Genomic DNA, 25208 nt, shown 5'->3' with positions numbered 1-25208 from the left:
TCCACTGAATCAGAATCTCCAGGCATCTGTTCTATTTTAAAGCTTACATGATTCTGTATATATCTAGGGTGTTGAGAAGCACAATTCATTGTGGAAGGTATAGTGTGGCAGTTAGCACGCATCTGTACCTCAATCCTGTATAACTTTGTATTTTACTTACCATCTTTTCTGTATCATTCCCTGTGATGTTCTGTTTACTAATCCTAGCCACTATAATGCCTACAGGTTCAGCGGCTCCAATACTGAAGTTATCTTGGGACAGGTAAGGTCAGATGACCACCAAATGCCAACGTTAGTGGATTGGTTCATTCTGGTTCCATACCACTCACTGCTTTCCTATTGTGGCTGCAAGGTTGAAATCCTGCACAGCTATTCATATTTTTTCTTGAGACAAAAGAATGCAGGGATGTTATCCAACGAGCTTTGAAACAGGGAATCAAATGTAAGTTAAATACGGTGGCACAAGCCATTTCGTAAAGGTTACAAGCTTGTTTTAGGAGTGAAGTGGGGACTGCATTGGCTTGGTGCCAAAAAGAAACTGGTATTGTCTTCTTAATTCAGTCTGCCTGGTACCTCTATCATGGCGTTGCCAGTCGATGATTTCCCCTCACTTATGGTCTCTCATTTATTTCTTCATTCAGTAATATTTATTGAATACCTGCTTATATCAGGCACTGTATGAAGGCTGCAGATATAGCAGTAACCAAAATAGAAGTGGTTCAGTTCATTTCTTTGAGCCTTCCTCAGAGAAATTGTAGCTTCTTCATTTTGCCAGTGCATTAATGGCCTTTCTCCTGAGCTCCTACTCACTGATTAGCAGGGGAGACAAGTTAGCATAATAACCAATCTGGTCTAAAGCTTTAGCTGATAGAATAATTTAGGCAGTCCCTTGAGATAGTGTCATAAATGGTGGGCCTGTCCGTCTCTGGGACTCAGGGGCAGTGTCCCCCATCTACCGAGTGCTGATTGTTCTGCTGGCACTTATGGCTGAGATTTGTGGCTGTAGGCTGTTCAGTCAGAGCCCAGTAGCACTCTAGCTGACTGGGCCTCACCTTGGCTTCTTCTGGTTGCCCACCACTGAGTCTGCTGCATCTGCACCCACTTCACCCCTTGAAATCTCTCAGCGTCCTTGTCTTATGGGAACTGTGGGAGCTCAGGAAACTTCAACCTAAACCTCGGGCTCCTCTCTGCCATTCCTGCTGCAACACTGAGTTGCTGTGTCTGTGCCCCATGGTATTGTGGAGGCTACCTGAAAGTTGATCTTGTCCTGGAGTCCCAAACAGATAGACATGAAGAAAGCACAGGCACTCAGCCTTTGGTTTTATCCTCACTTATCTAACGCACTGATTTCTCTACAGAGCGATGAAATCAGGGCTGCTTGCTGCCCTTCCCCACACCTCCCAGAGTCTGGAAGGACTAGGCTTTCTCTCACACTATGTCCTCCCCTGTCCACAGATATAGTGTGGCCAAACTGTTGAATAGAATATCTTCTCTACACTCCCTTTTGTGTAGGCTTATTGGTTGGTAAAGGGAGAAATAAAGGATTTTGGAAAATCTTAAGACTTACAAGGCAACTGTCATAGATTATATCGTTGTGTGCAGTTGTTCCTTCTGCCTTCCTGTTGCCATGTGATTTTCAGTGCCTTCTATGAGAGGGGTACACATTGTTGCTCCATTGATATGGAGTTTAGACATGTGGCTTTCTTTGGCCAGTGGCATGTAAGTGGATGTGATATGGGCCACATCGGAGCAGAAGCTTTGAGAGTCGGTGCAGGTTTCCGCCAGCCCTCTTGCTCTATTGCTTCTGCCATGAGAGTGGCATGACCAAAATAGGGTTCTCTTCTTGAGCCTAGGTCAGAGAATAAGACACGTAAAACAGCAGCTAAGTGGACACTGACCTGCAGCCAAACTGTAATGTAAGAAGTAAAAGTTTGTTGCTATAAACCACTAAGATTTGGGATTATTTGTTACTACAGCAAAGCTGACTAATATACTCCATATTGGTTTGCATATCAAAAGCCAAATGTCACTCCCTACTATTTACATTCCTTCTCTAATAAATTGTAATATCTCCCCAAGCGGATGGATGCCTTGAGCGAGATAGGGTGAAGGTTATGCATTCAGAAAGGCAAAAGAATAAGCATCTTAATTCTTTTCAAAACATTACCATTTTACATAAAGAGAAACTTCATATAGAAAATAATTTAAACTGTGGGTTTTGGGATTTGTTTTCATGTGTGTTTGCTTTCTTTTTTTTTTTCTCTCTGAAAAACATGATCATCATTTTGTAAATAAATGGTAGTGTATGCCATGCATATAGCATATCCAGGGGAAAATTAGAAAATGGTTATTGAAGGGTAGAACCTTAGTAATTTTGAGGTATGGTGTCATTATAGATATGTAATATAGAGAAGAAAGCACTAACCTCATTCAGTGGTAGATAAATTCTCAGTTGTGATCTCAGAGTCTTGGGCGACAGTTTGTGGCCAACCATAGGATCCTGTCTGTCCTTATTTGTGTGGATGCAAGTGATTTGGCTCAGATTCTAACAACACCAAGGACTGTTCTTGTTGTTTTTCATTCTACGTATTTTAAGAATTTGCAAGCATGTACGGTTTATTTAGTAGTGAATACACCTGCTGTTTATTTACTTTGCCAGAGCCAAACAAAATAACTGTTGGTCCCATAATAATCTTTTTAGCTACATCTGTGCACACATGGTAATCAGCACAAGCAGATACATTTTGAAAAAAGTTGAAAAATATAGTAACTTTTTCCTTTTGAAGTGCTTAGGGTACTGCAGAATGTGAGCAATTAGAATTTCCCCGCTGCTATGGTTCATTTCTGATTTTGTATACAGAACTGCCCATCACTTTCTGTTTGAGAAAAAGCATCTCACTGTGCTCAAACCTGAAATTTTTCTAAGAAAAAAAGTAATAGTCCTAACTTCAAATAATTTGTCATTCTAAAGAAAATTTGTAGCTATATCTGATAATAGATTTGTAGGTCGTTTCTCTCATGAGTAAATAAATTATAAACTGTTAAGGGCATGATAATGTAAGGCCTAATCAAGTATAAAGTAATCAATCACATGCTACAAATTTAGAAAGCAAAAAGCTAGGTAGAACATGAAAAGTACAGTAATAGATATTCTAGTATATTCTAGTACAGTCAAATACTGTTTTAAATTATGAGAAGATAAAAAGTAGATACTAGATGGAGCACATTTTGTTCAAGACAAAACATACTGAATGGAATTTGCTTCATTTAAAGAAAAAAAAAAGGACTTAGGCTGATAATGATGGCTGGGCCAATATCAGCAAAGAGAATGAGAAAAAAAAAAAAAAGCTGTGCGTTTACTGGGTCATATTTCAGAACTGCTCCTGTTTAAAAAAGAAAATCGTATCTTGCTGATCCCCCGAAAGGCAGTAAATGAGCAGCCACCAAATCTGGCTCTTCAGAGTAGCAGCCTGTCATGCATTTAGCATCTATATCTATTTGCTTCCTCTATACCAGTCACACGTGGTGTCTCCTATTCTCCTAACACACCTTTCTCTGGGTCTTTTGCACCAATCCTTGCGACCCAAATTGTATTTCAAAGTCAACAGTATTCCATATTTATACCTAGAATACTAATTAAGTCATGAGTTACACCTTAATATATAGAGTATATGCACTGATAACCTGAAAATTTTTCGATAACCCGGAAAATAAATGCTCACTTCCTAAGTCTTATTTACTTAGTTGTACCCGTGGAAGACTGGAGATGTGTGTGTGTAGTCGTCACGCCTCTGTTTTGTTTACTAGAATGTCTTTCTCCTTCATTTCTATATTCTTCCAAGGCCCATTCAAATACCATTTCCTCTCTGAAGCTTCCCTCACTCTCCCCCAGTCCCCAGCTGGATATTATCGCTCTCATTTCTACATTCTGATACATTGAATTATTATTTTTCTCATTGAGTTTGTGATTTTTTTCTATATTATAGTTATGTGTATGTATCGTGTATCTCTTCTAATAATGATGATGGTGACAACAGCTACTGTATATTGAGACCTTTCTGTTTGCCAGCCCCTGGACTAAAACACTTTATACCTTACAATAACTCTGAGTTAATATTATTATCCCACTTCTACAGATGAAGAAATTGAGATTAAGAGAGTTTAAGCAAGATGGGCCAAGGTCGTAGAGCTAAATATAATAAAGTTCGGGTTTAAAACCAAATCTGTTCAACTCTGGCAGATGCCTTTAATCACCTCTCTATTACTCAGTTTTGAACTTCTTAAGGTTGTGAGTTGAGGGGGAATGGAGAAAACTCACATTTACTGAGTATCTAATCTGTGCCTGATACTTGACAAGCTTTTAGGTATATTATTTATCCTTCGAGAAAACATTATCACTTCTGTTTTATAGGTGATTATAGTTCACTACAAACACAGTTAAAAGATAAGTAATAGATGTTTAGAATATATTTGTAGTACATCTAATTGGCAAAGGATTGAGAGCCAGGATAGGATATAATCAATAAGGAAAAGACTAATGTCTTAGATTTTAAAAATGAGCAAAAGATATGAACAAGAAGTTTACTGAAGGGAAAACCTGTAATAGGCAAAACAAATGATACTCAACCCCTTTATTAAGGGACTACAAGTTAAGACAATGAGTTACCATTTCATGCCCACAGTGTTGACAAAAATTAAAATGCCTGACATCTAGTGTTGATAAATGAGAATGCTCCTACAGTTGGAGAGCAATTTGGGATTCAAAGATTATCATACCTTGTGACCAGCAATTCCACTTCTAGATATGTACCCTAGAGTAATTCTCCCAGGAGGCATGTTCAGTGCCAGTATTATTTGGAGAATGGATAAATTGTGGTATTTTCATACATTTGAAAATCATAGGGAATTAAAACAAATGATCTGCCAGACATCTGTTATTTTTTTCTGTTATCTTGTGTATGATTGAAATATTTAATAACTTAAAAGATGAAACAAAACCTAGATTCCAGATCATGTCTCGTATATTGTAACACTTATTTAATTAAATATTTATATGCACATTGGTAATAGCAGTTATAATGTACTGAATGCTTCTTGCTAGGTGCTATATATACTTCATGTTCTTTTTTTCTCCCCCCTACAACAGCGCTGGAAGACAGGTATTATTAAGCTACCTAGTACAGGCATACCTCTGAGATACTGTGGGTTTGGTTCCAGACCCCCACAATAAAGCAAGTATTGCAAGAAAGTGAGTAATAATCTTTTTGCTGGTGGAGAGTCTTGCCTTCGGTTTGTAAAGGGTGCAACACCTGTGAGGTGCAATAAGGTGACGCATAGTAAAATTAGGTATGCCTATAAATGAGGAAAACGAGGCTCAAGGAGGCAAAGTATGTCTTCTTTCTTGATATCTTGCTGATTCTCAGAAATTTACTGTTACCTTTATGTCTTGAAAGCAATAATACACTATGACTTATGATCAGGAAATAATTTGAGCTCTTAGAAGAGTCTACTTTAATATTAGTAAAAAGTGAAATTTAAATTCTGTAAATGTTATATTCTCAAAGACTCATATTTTTAAATTCTCCTTATATTTTCATTTTTAGACTGTTGGAGGGATCACTGCTTTGTTGGGAATATGTGTGGATCATAAATAACTCCAGCTTCCTTTAAAGGAGGCTTTAAAAATTCACTCTACAGTGTTGTTTTTTTTTTAAGTCTCGATGTTTAAAAAAAGTTGAATGAGAAACATTTCCAAAAAAGAAATCAGTGAAAAGGTGTTGTGCTGGGTCATGTGGTAATTCTATGTTTAATTTTTTAAGGGACCACCATACTGTTTTCTACAGAGGCTATACCATTTTATATTCCTGTTTACAATATATGAGAGTGCCAGTTTCTCCATATCCTTACCAACACTTGTTATTTTCTGGGGTTTTTGTTTTTGTTTTTGTTTGTTTGATTAACTATAGCCATTCTAGTAGGTGTGAAATGGTATCTCATTGTGGTTTTGATTTGCATTCCCTGATGATTAGTGATACTGACCATCTATTTATGTGCTTCCTGGCCATTTATTTATATCCTTTGGAGAAATGTGTATTCAGGTCTTTTGACCAATGTTTAATAGGGTTTTTTTGTTTTTGTTCTTGTTGAGTTGTCGGAGTTATTTATATATTCTGGATATTAATCTCTTATCAGATGAATGCTTTGCGAATATTTTCTCCTAAGAGTTGCCTTTTACGAGCTGGTAAAAAAAAACAAACCCAGAAATTATTAAAAATTAAATTATGTAAACTTAAGTTATATGAAAAAATAAATACTCAAACTCATCCTTTATGATTATTCTCTTGAGATTATTTACATTCATTGTTTCTGAATGGTGGAAGCATTATATAATGGTGTGCCTTTTTTCCCAACTCTGAGTTCAGGAATTTCATATTAATAACATAAAATTGCTCATGGTAAGAGTATTTACAGTACAGAAATCAGCAAACACTACCAATCAGAGTTTGATTTATTATTTTTGATTGTCTAAACTTAAGAAAGTGACAGAGAAAATGTTAATAATTCATTGTCAATGGCTGTTACATTGCAAATACCACAAAAAATTGAGCAAATACTCTTCTAGTATTTGAAAACTATTAACTTAGCAAAGATTTCACTCATACTATTGAGAAATGAATGAAGTTCCAACATATGACTTTGTTATTTTATTTGTTAAAGTGAGGAAGATATTCATTCATACATTCATGGTGAACCTACACTCAGAGCTGGTTGTTATATATTTGTAAACATACCCTGAATAAGCTTCATAAGAGCAGCAACTTTATCTTGTTCATCACTATAAACATGACACCCAGAAAGGTACCTGGCTTGTTGAACAAATGAAGACACAACTTCTTAGTGTCTTCAGTTTCTCATCTGTAAATTGAGGACAATGCACCTAAGTTGCTACCACACTAGAGGGAGGGAAGAGTAAAATGGTAGTAACGAGGAGAGTGCTGTATAAACAAGCAGCACTAAACAAGTGTGAAGTGGTCTTACTAAGATATGTTATGGTATGGCTATATTAAATATATATTTTATTTGTCGGTTAAAGGATTCTTAATGAAATAAGGATTTTTATGTAGCTCACTGGCTTTGCTCAAAGAAAACATATATTCATTTTATTTCTTTAAATAATTGGCAGTCTTCTGCCTGGTTCAATTCTAAGTGCTCTAGAAAATACCAGAGAAATATATTCCTTTCACCGAAAGGGTTTATAATCTGTTTATAATGATAACTTACATAAAACATTAAGAGAATAGAAAAAATAAGATGGTAAATATTTAGTATTAGACACTCTGCCAAGGATTATAATGTTTGTTTCTCTTTTTTTCTTAATAAGATGCCAGTACTATTTTGACTAGTCTTTCTGATTATAAAAACCATTCTTCAAATGCCTTTAAAGAAGCATAGATTTTCTTGTCCAGGGCATCTTGGATGGTGGTATTAGATCAGCATCAGTAAGCATTTATTGGATGATCACTGTGTGCACTCACTGTGCTAATAAGAATGTCAACTCTGCAATTTATAAAGTCGGGCAAAATATGGCCTATTGGAGAAAAAAAACAGACAAGCATAGATGCATTAGAAATGAATATTTACATCAATTATTAGCCATCTCTTTGCCTCATAACAATCTGTCTTACTCTACCAAAAATTATTTCCTAGGGACAAATTGTCTATGTCAGTAAGACCAAAACATGGGGGAACAAAGGGACAATGCTGGCTTGGGATTTAATGGGCAAAGACTCCATTGAATCATATGAGAAAATAAAGCATAGAAAAGTAAAGGATTAGGAGGACTATGGAACCCAGGGCTTTCTCCTACCACCCTATATACTTTGTTTCATTCCTTAAAGTCAGACTAGAATTCTTAGAGGTAGAGCAGCCAATCCGTGCCTGTGGACTTGGTCTAAAAAAAAAAAAATACACAGTTTGAGAAGTTAGTGACAGGGTATTTTTAATGATTATGCCCCAAAGTGATATTCTTTCTTTTCAAGGCTCTGAATGCATAGACGCCTATCAGGTTTTCTTGCTCAGAGTTAATTACACGCGTGGCCTAACCTTACTCAAACTGTTCCTCCTCACTTTATGCAGAGAGCCATTAAGGGTAGCTCCACATTTTATTGAAGGAGTTGACCCTCCCCTGCATAATACCTAAATCCCAATGAGACATGGAACAAACAGATCTGTGTTTACTGCTTAACTGTTCCTTTGAGACAAAAATGGTATTTTATATTTATATATTCCATTTATATTAACTTTTGAGAAACGTGCCTTTTGAAGTTTATTTCCATTAAGCTGCAAAGCATAATCCCTTGATCTAAACCATATTAAGTACTTTGATGGCTGCCCCTGCTTTGAACAAATATTTCAAGTAGATAACATTAACTTAAATAATCCTGCTGCCTAATATAGTCTCAGATAAAATATTGATTTAAATGCTAATATAGATGTACAGGGTTCCATTTTCTTACTGCTCTTTCCTTATACACAAAAATGAATAAATATTTAGCCTTTCCTATACAGTGGGACTGTTCCACAGACTGCAGCAGCATTTGAAAGCCATTTAACATCCCCAGGTCTTCATGCCATTATATCAGTGACTTGCCCAAATCAGCATGTGCTCATTGATTTATTGTATCTCCAGTTATGATCCATACTGATTAATAAATGAAATAAGTGGTCAAAAGTAATCATGATAATAAAGAGTAGAATCTGCAAAGCCTTAACAGTTTACAAAATACTTGTTGATATATGACCTCATTTGATTCTCTCAAAATTGCTATGAAGTAGAAACACAGATACTATCATCTCTTGTTATCTAAGGCCAATGGTTTATAAATGATGGAGCTACACTTGAACCCAAGTCCTTCTATTCCATGACCTGTGCATTGTCCACAATACCTTACTGTGCCTTTTTCATCTATTTCAGGGTATAATGAAGAAATACATTATTTGCATTTAAAAATATTAACTACATTATAAGGCCTGTGATGGTTTCTTAGTAAAACCCTTCATTGGCATAACAAATTTCTGCTGCATTACTTGGTTCTGTTAGTCTAAGTGTTGGTCTAAGTGTTCTAGTGAGTTTTTTTTTTTTAGCAGTTTCCCTCACTCTGACCAGATTTGCCACGTTTTGTCACTACTCAGGGTTTGCAGATGTTGCTATTTAATGAAATTGCTCTATAGAGGATAAGGGAACTGGGAAGACTGTTAGCATAACTGATAAGCAGCTTGGTTCTGAGACAAAAGAGAGCAGTGCTTCTTTTGGTCCTGTGAACTGGTGGGAAGCCAACGTGTTAGTCTTTTCCATTAAAGATTCTCTGTAAACAGGGATTTTCTCCACATCTAGGCACTTCCTAGCCCTGATTCTAAACCTTACTCTGTGCTCTAGCAAGAGAATAAGGATAATGCACGTATAAATCAACCTTTCATTTACTTAAAAGGACCCTGAAGTAAAGGAGGAAATGACAGCTACTCTGATCCTTGAATACTGGACAAAGGCAAATCTTTCCGAAGTACACAGTCTTTCACTGTGATGTAACCGTTTTCATTTAACAAACATTTTCCCCTTATGCTGGCAGACTATAAAAGGAAGCGTGTAGACTTGGCAGCCCAACCCTGAAGTTTGTGTCTAAAAAATTATTGCAATTTATGCACCAAGGGTCCAGATGACATTTGTCATTTGGCTGGGCAAAGACACTTCTGAAATTAAAAAGGATGACCTTATTTCACTTGGTGAAACGAGATGTATCCTTAATGGAACCCATTTTGAATAGTGGTTCTTAGGGCAACACTGTCCAAAAAAGAAAATGTATTTTGTATTCTTCCTTATCATCAGAAGAAAACACACTCTTAAAATAGTCTCAGTAAGACTTGCTTGGTTCTCACTGAGAACCTCATAGTACCATTTTAAAATTCCTATTCATAGGTGGTGATTTGGCACAAATTTTTTCTTTTGTGGTGAAAAACAGTGATTGCAGCACAATTGAAGATAGTACTATGCTTTTTATTGATATTTAATAAGCAATACCCATCTTCTTTTCCTCTTGCTCTTAATCCTCAGGAAGGGCTATAGTTTTCAAGGTTGAGAATGTTTTTAATCATTATATGTATAACATAATCAGCAACTTGTAGGTGTTTGATTTGTTTATTTAGTTAATACTTATGTAGCCCTTGTATATCCCAGGCACTGTTTATTTATTTAATCCTCCTATCAACCTTTGAGGTAGGGACTCTTATCCCCATTTTATTGGGACACAGAGAGGTTAAGTACCTTGTCTGACATCACATAGCTAATAAGTTGGGAGCTGGGGTTTAAAACCAGAAGAAAATCTGGCTTCGGGGTCCTTGGACTTGATCACTATGTTCTAGTGCTTTACATTTGGGTTAAAAGCCTCAGATAGGATTCCACAGGAAGACTCCTTTCCTCAGGGTTGGCCCTGCATGGGATTTCCCACCCCATCACAACTGCGGACACTTTGCTACCTAGACCCCTTCCCACTCTAGTCTCTGTCCTCACCTGCTCCAGTCAGGCTAATGTTGGCCACGTGGCGATAGAATTGGCTGAACCAACCCTAATGTTAGTCCCTGTACCTCTTGTCATCCCCTTCCTTTCATCCCTTTAACTTTCTTTATAGGACTTCCCCCAATGGGAGTGAGAAAAGGTTGAGAATAGCTGGCACTTAATTTGAGTTTTCTTTCAGAGCTAAGGGAGAAATCCTCATTCAGCCACCAAAGTTAGAGGATGAACCATATGAGAAGTTGTTCCTTGCAACTAATCTGGAACTCAGAACACATTTTCTAAAAGAAACATTTTTATATGCTAATTTTTATTAGTTATTTACTTTCAGAACAGCATAGCCCTATACGTCATTTATTTGCTGACTCATTAAATCATTTGTTCAGCAAACTTTTAAAGAACATCATGTGCCAAGTGTTATACCAGACACTAGGAACACAAATCGCCACCACCGGGTTAAGTCCTCAGCTGGTCTGCAGAACCTATTGCTTGTAGCATTGAATCTATGAGAAAATAAGTTAGTAGTTAATTTATTTCTTTAGGATTATACCTTTTTCATAATTTAGTTATTGCCAGTAATGATAGTCTTGACTTCAGGTATTTGAGAAAAATTTACAAGTTGGAAATGCAAATTGTAAAATATTGACTTTTAAAAATTAATATGTGCTTTTTATTTGGGAATGAACTTCTAAAAAGTACAATAACTTGCCAGTAACCAATAGAAGACTATATTAAACCTGGATTAATTTATATGCCCTGTAAGCATACATCCTATTGAGATCAGTGAATAACATTAGTAGGGCATATCCTGTAATTTTTTCCACCAACATTTGTCAACATCATATCTTTTCAGTGCAGATGTTTGGGAAGTTGGTCACCGAATTTGAAAGTGGCATATCAAAGTGTGTTATGTTTTCTTTCATCTATGAATAGAATGGTTAGCCTTATTTAATTTAGTAGGGAAACTTTATTACTTCCTGCCATTTTTCTGCTACAGGTTTGAAATGGCTAAATACACTTAAATTCCACGACGGTTTCTCACTTAATGTAATTAGAGCATTTAGCTTTGTAAAACTTAAAGGTGTCAAAAGACTGATACTGTGTTCAGTCTCTAGGAAGATTTAGTCTGCAATACCCAGGAAGACTTTGGAAGTGTGCACACACATGATCATTTCTTTACTGGTGCACATATACATACTTCTTATGTCACTGATATCTGCCTGCCCCAGTTCTGCTCCTGCTCCCCTGTTGCTCTCTGTTATCTAAAGGCTGATGATCCAGACCTACTGGTCCATTAGGAGCAAGTCCAATCTGGAATGAGTCTTCTGCTTCTAATTCTGGCTGGTGCTCAGTAATGCATTTAGTTCTCTGGACTTCTGCATGAACATCAGACTTCATTCTGCCTATCTGACTGTACCAGGTGAAGCCCACCTTCATATAATCTTGCATGGACTTTCCAACAAACAGCCCAGGCTCCACCAAACACCAAGAACTGCTACTGTACTAAAGTGACAGGCTCCATCCAAACCCAGTCCATGTCCACATTTGCTACAGATTTGAAATGACTTACTCCCCATCACTTATCATCCACTTTCAGGAAGCTGGTTTCATAAGTGACCCCAATACCGGCATAGGTATTTCTGCACTTACACCCTCACCCATGCTCTGGATGACTTTCTCTCCCTCTCTCCCTCTCCCCAACCTTCTCCCCTTCTCTCTGACCCTCTCCCCATCCTTCTCCTCTCCCCCTCCTCCCTATCATGTCCTATGAAAAGCATCTTAATCCTACCTTCACCTTTTCCAAGTTTTCTGTTTCACTTATAAACATTCACAAACACATCAACTAGCACTAGTCAGATAGTCTTTTATTTTCACATCTATATCAGCCTTCACTCTTCTAATGACATTGTGAGACCAGAAACCATTTCAGATGCTTCTTTTGTATTCCTTATTGTCTATCAATAATAAATACTTATTTCACTAAGTAACCCTTGATAATAACATTTCAATGACATGACAGAGATACAAGTAATTGAGCCTCGTCTATATACTAGGCACCATATACATCACCCTATGTAGTCCTCACATCAACTTGATGAATTGAGAAGTGTATCCTTTTTGCAGTTGATGCTGTTAAAATTGTACGGCTAATAAGTGATTAGGGGGGCAAGGATTTAAACCCAGATCTGACTTCACAGCCCATGAAAATAAACTACTCCATTTCACTGTCTTCTGTATATCTGTGCCTAGGGAACAAATATAGACAAGCAATAACCCTTTGAGGAGCCTGGGGATTCCTAGTGGGACTTATTCATTAATTTTCTCTATATCAGCATTCGTTGAATCCTTAAAATGAAGAAGCTGTAGAAACTTGTACATAGCAGGGAAAGTGGACAGATGGTGGTTCAGGAAGCAAAAAGAGGAGGCAGGCAGTAAAGACAGACACCCACAGATATGAATTGAACAACCCATTTGTTCCCTCTTTAACCCTTGAGCTTGAAACCTGATTTGTGATCTCACCACAATTCTAGTATCTGCTCCTCAAGTCCCATTCTCTTTGACCTCTGTTTGGCACTTTGCATTGTGACCTCTCACTCCTTGAGCCTTTCCTCCTTTATTTTCTGTGACAGTCTGCTGATTCTCAGATTATTGCTCTTTCTTTGGTTTCATTGTCTGGCTCTTTTTCTCATCCTATATGCAAGCATCCCCTCAGGTTCTGCCCTTGACCCTCTTCTCTCCTTCTAGATTCTCTCCCTTGGCCTCATCCATTTTCATTGTGTCAGCTCTCATTCATATGCAGAGTGCTCGCTAGCACATCTATAGGTCAGCAATCCAGACCTCTCTCTAGGGCTTTAGTCCCACATTTCAAACAGCTTGTCAAGTAGCTTCACTAGCACTTCAGTGCGTCCAAAAATCATATATCATCTGTTTCTGTCAAGCCTCCTGTTCCTCTCCTGGGGACCCTATTCTTGAATGACATTGGCATTCTTCAAGCCACATCTCTCTTGCTGATCCCCACACAATCATTCAGTTGCCCAGACCTGCTGATTTTATGTCCTCAATGTCTATTGGCTCTGTCTCTCAGTTCCCATTGCCACAACTTTATTACTACCTGATTAATCTTTCCAGAGAACCGTTCTGATCATCTTCAATTTTCTATTCAAAATTTGCAAGGATGAAAAGTGTAAAGAAGAAAGGAAGGAAGAAGGGAAGGAGGGAGGCAGGGAAAAAGAGGAAAGAAAAGCCCCTTTAGCTAGACATTCAAGGTCCCAATCTTCTTTCCTTCATTTCTTAATCCACCAAGCACAACAGACTCCACTGCCACACTCTCTACCTCTGCTAAACACAGGTATCTGTATCTCTTTTTTTCACTTACATTACAGTTATTATTAGTGTTTATGTTTTATCTCTACTACTAGAGATCATAGGCTCTCATCTTGTTCACTTAGTACCCCAACATTGTGCTTTAATACCTGGTAGAAGCTCACAGAGGTTTTCTTGAGTTTTTTTTTCTTTGTTTGGAGTGATAAGGTATGACTTTGACAACACTGGCCTCCAGTTACTGCTCTTTTGCCCAGCATGAAAAGTAAATGGAAGAATTTCCCTTTCAGTACTTTCTGTGTCTCAAATTCCCTATTCCTTTGTTAGGAACATGATTTGTGAGGTCCGAGTTAGGGGAGAGGTTCTTACAAGGCTTCATCTCTGAAGTTAGCCATTACTGTGGCTGTATAGAGCTTCTAGTCACTGGTTATTTCTGGGAAAGTTACTGTATTCTGTGACCACTTGAGTCTGCTGAGTGTAAAGTGGGGACAGAAGGTGTCTTGCTGCCCCCATGAGTATTTCTGGTAATTAAGAGCCAAGCCATCCATGGCAGGAAGTTTCCTCAGCAGAACAAATGCATCCAATTTCAGAGACTGACTCCGTCCTCAACTGTAGCCTGATTAATCTTAACTCATGGTAAGAAAATGCTCAAATAATGACAAGGACATGTCAATAGGACATAGGAACCAACTTAAAAGGCCTCCCATTGGTCAAATCTGGGACTATTTTTGCATCAAAATAAATAATGATAGTAACAGATAGTAACCTACAGAATAAAATGAGAATCCATGAGTTCATACTGATATAATTAATAAGGGAATAAATAGATCAATGAGAGTGAAAAGCTCTTTCAGTAGAATGCCAAGTGATAAATGAGTAAGGAATGATAAAGTTAGGAAAATCATCATTTGACAAGTGTCCAGGTAATAATTGATTTATACGAGAATTATCATGGGTTCTAAACTAATGGATGAAAATTTGATGAGGAACAAGATATCTACATAGTCTCAATGTACTATTACAAAGGAAAAATAACAACTTTGCAGTAGAGAAACCTGCAGCTATCATCTTAACTAAAGATCAGTGTTAATATCCACAGTAATGGGACAAACTGACAGCATGAACTCCTTATATGATCTAATGAGGACACAACAACGCTTTTGTAGAATTCCTGCCCAAAATGCACGGTGTCAATCTTCTCATGAAGAAACCTCAGACAAACTCAAATCAAGAATAGTTGTTTAATGGATATAGAGTTTCAGTTTTGCAAGGTGAAAAGAGTTCCAGAGATTGTTTGCACAACAGTGTGAATATACATAACATCACCAAAGTGTATACTTAAAAATGGTTAACATGGTAAATTTTGTTATGTATATTTTGCCACAATTTTTAACAATAAAAAAAAATAAGGAGCATTCCACAAAATATCTTCACTAAGTCATGAAAGACAAAGGCTATGGAACTATTCCAGATTAAAGAGGACTAAAGAGAAATAACAACTAAATAGAATTTATGTGATTCTGGGTTGAACCCTGGATTAGGAAATACATAAATGTATATACACACACATATACATACATACACATATATAGTGCTATGAAGTAAAATATCAGGACAATTAGTTTAAATATAAATAAGATTATAGTAATGTCACCTTCCCAATTTGCATCATTGTACTATGGTTATGTTAAAGAATGTTCTTGTTCTTAGGAAACATACACGAACATTTGGGGAATAAAGGGTCATCGTGTCTGTAACTTACTCTCAAATAACTCAGAAAATACATATGTGAAAAGAGAAAGAATGATTAAATACAGGAAAATGTTAACAATTAGGGAATGTGAGGGAAGAGAATATGGCATTTCTTAGTATTATTCTTGCAACTTTTCTGTAAATCTGAAATTATTTCAAAACAAAAAAATTACAAAAAGGATTTCAATGTTGGATGTATGAAGTTTGTGATATATGTTAGACATTTACATGAAGACATCAGGCAGGCAGCTGTACTGTATTCTGGAGTTTGAGATAAAGGTTTGGGCTAAAGATTAAAAATTGGGAGTCTACACATAAATGGCATTTAATGCTATGAGACTTGACAAGATTACCAAGGCAGTAAGTTTTGGAAGAATAGAACCAAGAATTGAGTCCTGGGACAATACAACATTATTTAATTCATATCTCTCTCAATAATGTTCTCCACTTCGCTTTTAGTCAGTTTTTCAAGACAAAGAACTTTGGATTTGTTTAAAAGCAAGTTGTGAATAGAGAAAAAAACACAATTAACAGCTGAGGATGGAATTATTGTCTGTTTCCTATCTCCAGCATTTGATGACTCCAGCTCTTTTTTTGTTTTTCCCAGACGTTTTGGTGCCTGATTGCCAGCAGGTTGTCCACGGAGATTATCTGTGTTCTAGAAGTGAAGTCATCTTGCAGGGTAGAGAGCAGCTGGATAGAAATAGGCCTGCCTATCTCACGGCAGGGCAGAACTTTGGAGTGCAAACAGTCTTTCATTCAAATCGCAGGCAAACTTCCTGATGCTGAAATCAGCCCTCATCTCACAAGCTCATCTCATCAGTTTCCTGGTAGAAAGCAGCTGTGCTGGCAGGGATAGAAACCCCTGGCTAGCCATAATTAGATCTAAAAAAGCACCCCTTGTTTTCCCTTTAGTATGCATGCCTCAGTGTCTGCCGGTGTGAATGGCAGTGGGGCTTGGGGGGTTGTACTTAAAGTGAGTGAGCAGCAGAGCATAATAATTGTGACTCCCCCCATCCCCACCATTGGATCACATTTGCATTGCCTTCGATTAGTCTCTTTATTTGAAACCAGTGTCAAAGGTAGTGTATAGTGTTGGCTCTAACGTTTAGCGAGAAACTAGAAATAGAACTCTGGTTGTTCACTTGTATGGAGATTTGCTGGAACTCTGTCTTTTCACATCTTCACTGTGTCTTGGAAATTATTTACTCATCTTCTAGGAAGCATCATTCACTCCAACCAACTAATAATAAGCATATCTAAAACTTGCAGAATGCTTTGCAATTTACAGGCACTTATATATCCATTATCTCATTTAATCTTGACAACAGAACTAAAAAGGAGATAGTCTTATCGCCATTTTGTAGAGAAAAAAAGAGGTTAAGATCATATACCACCAGAAAGCCAATGTGACTCTCTTTTCCCTGACGAATTGGTGAGGAAAGGAAATGAGTTTCTACATTTACCAGTTGAGGAAATGTAACTATTATTAATCCCATCATCTAATAAAGTCTCTCCAATGTGATGGTGGAAATACCTCACACAAAAGATAGAACATTTTTAAAACACCTTCCAGAGGCAGATGAGAGGTCTCTGTCTCATGAGCCTTGAGAAATTTGCCTTGTTGTAATTTGGAAACAACAGAAGTCAGATTGACTGAGATTATTGTTTCTTGTGTAGTGTATGACCATTCTGGGTTTCCTGTAGAGTAGAGAGACAAGAAATATATTTTCTTGTCATCACTGGCAAGCATCTTCTCAGTCATAGAGAGAAAATTGTCACTGTTGAACTTCAACAATAGAAAAACTCACCTCTAGAAATCAAGCCCAGGGAAAAAAGTCTCTCATTTTGGCAGCAAAGCTACATCAAGAAAACTCAGGGGAAGGGAGACAATAGTCAGAGACAGTTTCTCATGTGGAGAAAGACTAGATTCTGTCGGCAGTTCTGGCATCTTAGGTTGTCGCCAACAGGCACCCTGGAGTGAATGTGATGAACCACAAGAGAATGTGTTGATAGCAGCTTTCCTTCACAGCCTTCCTGCAGTAGGAATATCTGCAGAGCTTGATCCATTCTACTTTCCTAGAACCAGAAATACGTTTTCTTAAGTAACCTCAGGAGTGGTATCTTTGGGTACAGTTTGAGGAGAGGAGTAAGCAGAGAAAAGGACAACAATGAAGGCTTGTTTTAGAATCTTAGAGCAAAGATTCTGTGAAGGACAGCAGTTAGAGCATCCCACTTTGGGTGAAACCAGGTAACAGTAGAGAGCTACTCTCCAGGCCTTTATTATCATAAGGATCATTTGCCTTCTGGTGTCAGCAGCATTATTCTGGTAAGGTAGGTCCCTGTTTCTCTCCCCATGAAAGTGGGGGCTTAACCATCCTTTCTTTTCCTTCTAGCAGTCATGACCAGAGTATATCTGAGCAGTCTTTATTCGGGTTTGTACATATTAGTTCAGTGATTCTCACATGGACCGCACATTGGAATCATTGGGAGCTTTAAAGAAATACTGATGCGTGTATCATTTTTTTAAAAGCTCCCCACATGATTCTAATGTATAGCCAAGGTTAACAATACTGTTCAAGAGCAGTGATTCTCAAATTTTGATGTGTAAGTGAGTATCTGGGGATCTTGTTAGAAAGTGGTTTCTGATTTCAGTAGATCCAGGTGGAGCCTGAGAGTCTACATTTTTCACAAGTTATCAGGTGATGTAGAATACCACGAGAAGCAAAAATTTACAGCAATGGCTCTCAAACTCTAGCCACATAATAAAAAATAATCACCTGGGGAGACTTCTAGAGTCCCATTCCACATGTAAAGAGCTTGGAAGTTGCCAATCTGTCCTAACAAGTAAAAAGCTGAACGGACTGAAAAATCAACTCTTCTTAGACCCAAAAGAGGATACCGAGGAAACCTCTGCCCCAAGCCTGGAGAGACAGGTGAATACAGCGAGTCGTGGCTTATTGGAACAGACACTCAGAAGCAAGCTAGCTAGCAAGCAAGCAAAAATGGCCAAGGGAACCAGTGTCCGGGTAGGAAGACCTGAACTGTTACTGTAGAATCCTGGAGGCTCAGTTTGGACAACTCTGAGAGTTAAAAACTCTAGGGGAACCTAGTCATAATATGCCTTTCACTATATAGTAAGATTTATCACCAGAAGCTCTTCCAGGTTCCCACAGTAAATATAAGAAAACCCCCTTTGCCCTTCTGGCAGGAGGGAAGGGAAAAGGAACAATTTTGAAATATACCAGGTACTCTGGTCTTTTTACCAAGGCCTACCCTCAGGAGAAACTAGGTAATCAGATCTTACTCTGAGAAGATGAGAAGCAGCAGGAACTTTCATTCATTGCTGGTGGAAATGTGAAATGGTACAGTCACTTTGGAAGACAGTTTGGCAGTTTCTTCCAAAACATATTCTTAACGTATGATCTAGTAATTGGGCTCCTCGTTATTTACCCAAAGGAGTTGAAAATTACATCCATACAAAAACCCTCAGTGGATGTTTGTAGAAGTTTTGTTCGTAATTGCCAAAACTTGGAAGCATTCAAGGTGTCCTTCAGTAGGTGAATGAATTAATAAATTGTGATATAGCCAGATTATTATTCAGTGCTAAAAAGAAATAAGCTAGCTACAAAGCCATAAAAACATATGAAGAAACTTAAATGCATGTTACTAAATGAAAGAAGCTAATCTGAAAAGGCTAAATACTGTATGATTCCAACTATATGACATTCTACAAAAGGCAGAACTATGGAGACAGCAAAATGATCAATGGTTGCTAGAGGTTACAGGAAAGTGAGGGATGAATAGGCAGAGCACAGGGGATTTTTTTTAGGGCAGTGAACTCACGCTATATGATACTATAATGGTGGATATCTGTCATTATACATTTGTTCAAAGCCATCTAATGTACACCACCAAGAGTGAACCCTCATGTAAACTGTGGACTTTGGGTGATTATGATGTGTCAATGTAGGTTTCTCTGTTGTAATGAGTGTATCATTTTGGTGAGGGATGTTAATCATCGGGGAGGCTGTCGGGAGGGTGGGGAGTGGTCAGGAAGGATATGGGAAATCTCTGTACTGTTCTCTTAATTTTTCTGTGAACCTAAAACTGTTCTAAAAGAATAAAGTTATCTTTAAAAAGTTTTTAAGAAATCACCTGGGGAACTTTTAAAATGTACCAGTGGTGGTCCTGCTCAGATCTATTAAGTCAGAATCAATAGGAGATAGGGTCCAGGCAGGGGTATTCTTAGGCTCCTCTAGTGATTCTGTTGTGTAGAATAGATTTAGCAACCTTGGTTCTAGATCTGCCCTGTACTAGCCACTAACCGCATGTGGGTATTTTACATTAAGACTGAAAATTCAGAGCCTCGGTTGCATTAGCCACATTTCAAGTTGCATCAAGCTATAAGTGGTTAGTGGCTTCCATATTACAGAGCGTAAATACAGAACATTACTGTTAACGTGGAAAGTTTTATTGGCCAATATTATAAAATTTAGAGCAACGCTATACAACAAATACTCCCAAAAGAGTCTTCTTATTTCTAACATTGTTACATTCTGTTCTCTTAGTTAAAAACAATTAGATTTTATCTATAAGGAAGCCAAATGATAGTAATTCCTGTTTTATTGCAGTTTACAATAGTTATTTTCAGACAATCTTGTTCTCCCATCCTCCCAGTAGAATATTCTGTGAGCTTGTGAAAGAACAAATTGGTTGATCAATGTTTCTTTATAAGGAGAGCTGCCTGTATCAGAGGCAAAGTTGTATATGTGTGAGGGGAGTAGGCTGAGACAGGCTCTTTGTTAAACTCTGAAGTTGCTTGGTGACATGTATTTATTAGTGTCAACAACATTAACTTTAAAAGAAAAATTAAGTTATCTTATTTTAAGAACTTTTTTCTTAGGAACTTAAAACTTTTTCCTCAAATAAATAATTGGTCATACTCAGATACCCAACCCAAATTGGATATTTCTATTGTTGGGACAATTCTCAAGTCTGAAACTACAAGTCATATTGAAACAAAACAAAAACAAAACTCAGAACAATCTCCAATTAGAAGTCTGCTAAAAAAAAAAAAAAAGTTTCAAGACTCATTATGGAGAATATTTATAGTCTCCGTTTCTAAATTCAGTTTATAACAGGAAACAAATATTCTATTCACAATAGTATTTTTTTTTTAATGAAAAGACACTTTATCCTCAAGTAACATACTTTCATCTTGTCGAGAATCAAAGTATGAATTTCGTCTATCACATGTTTTCCCCCTGGAAATATGGTAACTAGAAAAAGGATGCAGAGCTAGAAAATCGCACTGTATTAGAGATTTCATTATCAAGCCATCTCCTGAAGAATATTAGAGTGAGTCTCAAGTTTAGCAGAGCTAATACATAAATGGAGGTCAGAGAATGGAGAACAGGTCACAGTACTTTTCAAAAATATCAAGTATTCCTTCATTTGGTAGGCCCAATAATTCTTAATGGAGAAGAGATTATGAACTCCTTGTGGCAATAATTGCCTGGATTATAGTTCAAGAATTGTCAGTACTGAAGAGAGATCATGGTTAATATTTGTCCTCACTGTGAATGCCTGGTCCTGGGAGAGTGTTAATAAGCCTGGTTTGGCGATGAGCTTTTGTAATGAATATCTGGAGTAGTGCTGGTCCGAGTGCATAAAATGAAGTGGCAACAGCAACACCACGGAACAGTCCCAGGTACTTGGGGCTCCTTCGTATCGACGCACTGACACTGGGTGCTGCATACATCAAGCCGCTGCAGCAGTCCCCAACATAGAGCCTCAGAAAACAGGATTGTTCTGCAGCTTTGCTTTTCCATCAGAGTTCCACTCCATAATCTAATGCCCTTTAACTGGGACAAACAGCTGAGTGCACAAAGCAAAGAACAATTTAAGTACAGTGCTCAGAAATAATTGGCAGCTTAGGGTAAGATGAAGTTCCACAATGGTGAAAATCACAGCATCTTAGCTTTTGCAGAGACCTTGAAAGGTCACATCTTCCATTGCCTGTCTTCAGAACTTAAACCTTTCCAGATAGATAAGAACTGATTCTACATTTTAGGACTTCCAGAAAGAAAATTACTCAGCTCTCTTTGAAACATGTTCTGATCTATAGTAAGTAGCTTTTTCACTGTTTCTAAGTTCATTCTTCAGTTAAAATTGGTTTTATTTGTTCAGTTTTTAGTGGAAGTGACTAACAACTAGTCAGTATTCCTTATGTAAAAGTCACTGAAGATCAGCCCTAGTTAAATTACTACCTTAACCTTCATTTCAGTGACAAAAATCTGTTTCCTTAGATATTTTTCTAAAGTCTGGTGTTTTAGCCTCTTATTGCTTTTGTCTTCTTTCTCCTTCAACTTTTCCATATCAATCTTTATTTGTAATGTCTAAACTGGATCCAATGCTATAGAAATACTGATGAGTAGTTAGTATAATGAGAAACTCACTTTATGTTTCCTAAATACCAGCCATTTTCACTTTGCACAGCAGCAGTGTGAGACTATAAAAATGACCATGAGAGATTGTAAAGATAACCATCCAAGCTAAGACTACATAATGTGACCTTAATAATCAGTGAGAAAATCCTGATACATAAATGTGCATCAAAACATTTAAAGTTCTATTCCTGTTATAAATGTATAGAGAATTTTTTTAAAAAATAATCAAGTTAATATTAGCATACCATAAGTTAAAAACATTATAAACATTGAGAATTAAAGTATTTTATTTCTTTGTAACAGACTTATCCAGAGCAATTCGAACAGTGTTTGCCTTCTTCTTGTCGTGTAACTTAACAATACTGAGCAAACATTCTTTCTGTGCCTTGGTGAATTGTCGTACTCCTTTCTGAGCTTGGATTAGCTTCCAACATTTTATCCTTTGTGCTTTCAAAGTCATGAAATATCTCCAAGAGTTCCTTTAATGTGAAGTTTTTGCCAGCATGACTTCCTCTGGGACATCTTTATACCTTTCATCACAACCACTTTCTTCATTTATGTTGATTAGTTTGCCTTCACTAAGTTCCTCGGGTGCATACCTAGAGTCTCTCAAATGGCAGAAGTGTCAGCAATCCCACAGTTAGCTATTTCTTCTATAACTCTGTTTACATTCCAGTGTTACCACTTTTTGTTTCTTTGCTGCACTTTCATCTTTATTGGCCAATTCCCCCTTTCCATTATCCATTCCATTTTTGAGTTTATCGCTGGGAGACAAGGAGGCAATCCCACTTACACATTTTGTTGTTCGTGTGGTGAACTAAGTAACAGATGCATGGTGACCTATCACCAACAGACTTCGAAGGAAGTGATGTGTCACTGATCATGATGCACATCTGTTATTTATGTCTTGATATGTGATTCAAAGAGCTAGCATTGAATTTTTCACCTTATTCAATTATAGTCACTAGACCATGGCAACTAAAATTTGAACATGGTTCTTGGGGAACTAATTTAACTAAACTGTTTTTGCATTTTAGATCTATGAAACACCAACTTTATTTAGCTCCTACATCTACCCACAGGTCTAGTGCTAATGTCTGGTTCCTGGTCAGTTTGTTATTCACTCTGACACTTAGGCCTTTTTTGACATACAGCCTACCAGCTTTATTTTAGTGTGGTTTTCCTTTTTTTCTCTAGGGGTACTTCATTGGCTCATTTCTCTTTGTACTTTTGGTTTTCAACCACTCCTTTATTCTCTAAAGTTGTTTGGAATACTGATTCCCCTTTCAAGTTTACTGTCATTTGTGAATTAAATAAACATTTCCCCATTCATCAATGTGAATACTAATTATCTCCACACAATGTCAGTTCCTAATTACCTGCCCAGGTTGAGCCAGCTGGTTCATTGTTGTCCGTTTGGTCATACAGTCCAGTCATTTCTGTTGCCTAAGGCCAGTGGTTCCCAGTTCTGGTTCATCATGAGGATTTTCTGAGGTGCTTTATAAACCACCTCCCAAGGCCTAGGGTGCGGCCTGGGGAATCTATATATTTGAATGCTCCCCATATAATCAGCTAGGTTTGGTTTATAATATAAAGAACGATGCTTTCCTAGTTCTTAGTAACCTTATCATAGGCTATTAGAACTTAAGAACTGACAAATACAGTAAAGATCACTTTGTCAAATCTACTCATTTTATAAATGAGAAAACTAAGACGCAGAGGTGCCAGTCAACTTGGCTATGGTCTCACAGTTACAGACAGAGTAGGACTAGAACCCATGTTTTCAAACTCTGACTCTAGTACTTCTTATACCTAATTTCCATCATACGGGAGACAATCAAAATGATTGACTATAATCTTCTTCAAGCTCTCCTACAGTGATCTTTTTCTTTCTTCTGTGGAATACCTTCTGAGACGAGATGCTCAAATAAGGCTCTCTGTAGCGAATGGGATTGTGGTAGTGGCAAGGATTTGGGAAGTAGTAGGTGCTCTAGGCCTTTGGAGAAGCTCCGGGAGCCTCAGCTCAGTCCTGCTCTGGTGCTTGCTCTCGGCTTGCTCTGTGCCTAGGCACAGTGCCAGAGCTGCTGCCTCTTATGTCCTTAGATATCTGTTTGAGTCATGCCCAGTGCTTTGTTTCCAGAGACTGTTTGTGTGACTATACACACTGCCTGATGGGAGAGGAGGAAGGTAGGGAAAATGCGAGATGTACTATTTTGTAAAGCTTTCTCTAGTTCTGTGAAATGTTCTCACAACTAAACAAAGAATTTGGCTTTCAGTTTTGCTGACGGAGGAAATGAGGCTGTCTGTAATCTGAGAGAAGCACTAATGAGTAGAGCATCTATTCCTTTGATATGTTGTATGAGTTCATGAAAAATAAATGGGAACATTGAATAGTGTGTAAGAACAGTTAATATTTACATACTGAGACTGACAGGGGAAAAAAATAAAAACAGAATTTGTCTACCTCCTAATCTCCATGCGCTCACCTGTCACAAGAAACAGTGTTTGAAATTATAATGTGTCTTGTAGCAATTTTAAAAGAGGAGCTCCATAATCCTGGGAAGATGAGATCAAGAGGCTTTTTTTTATAAATTCTTCTCACCTCTCAAGTACATACTGCCCCCACCTTGGCCTCTCACTAGGCCTAGAAGATGAAAGATAATATTTTATAGAATTATGGAATTTTATAGCTGGAAGAGGCCCTAGCACTCTGTTTTGATTCCAAATTCTTAGTTTTCTCCCCTTAAATCCAAAATGGTCAGCAAACTTAGCTAGTCACACAGCTTATTTGAGGCTGTACTTGGACTAGAGTTCAGGTCTCCTGACTCCCAGGCCAATGTGGTTTGACTTCATCATCTTATATATAAAAACACGTTAGACTTCTTTAAATTAAATGTGAAATCCTAGTGATTTGTCAATTGTGAATTTTGGTAGCTATGACAGACTTTTGGAGGAGATAGGACTGCGTTCTCATAGCTGGGGAATCTAGATCAACACTTGTCTACTGAAAAGAAGATGGAATTTGGAATATGTACTGGGTGGCTGGAATTGAGACAATAGGTCCCTGTGAGTGGCTAGTATATGGAACTGGGCTCTTTGCTTAAAACCATGGGCCAGAA

The 25208-nt window shown here is 37.5% G+C and overlaps 1 protein-coding gene across 4 annotated transcripts in view; it reads left to right on the top strand.

Moving 5' to 3' along the window:
* FRMD5 (FERM domain containing 5) overlaps nt 1-25208 on the top strand; it is a 247329-nt gene that overhangs the window by 132483 nt on the left and 89638 nt on the right. The window lies entirely within an intron of this gene.

Source organism: Rousettus aegyptiacus, unplaced genomic scaffold (genome assembly GCF_014176215.1).
Source record: "Rousettus aegyptiacus isolate mRouAeg1 unplaced genomic scaffold, mRouAeg1.p scaffold_m13_p_3, whole genome shotgun sequence".
Lineage (NCBI taxonomy): Eukaryota > Metazoa > Chordata > Mammalia > Chiroptera > Pteropodidae > Rousettus > Rousettus aegyptiacus.
This window is presented reverse-complemented; position numbering and strand designations above follow the sequence as displayed.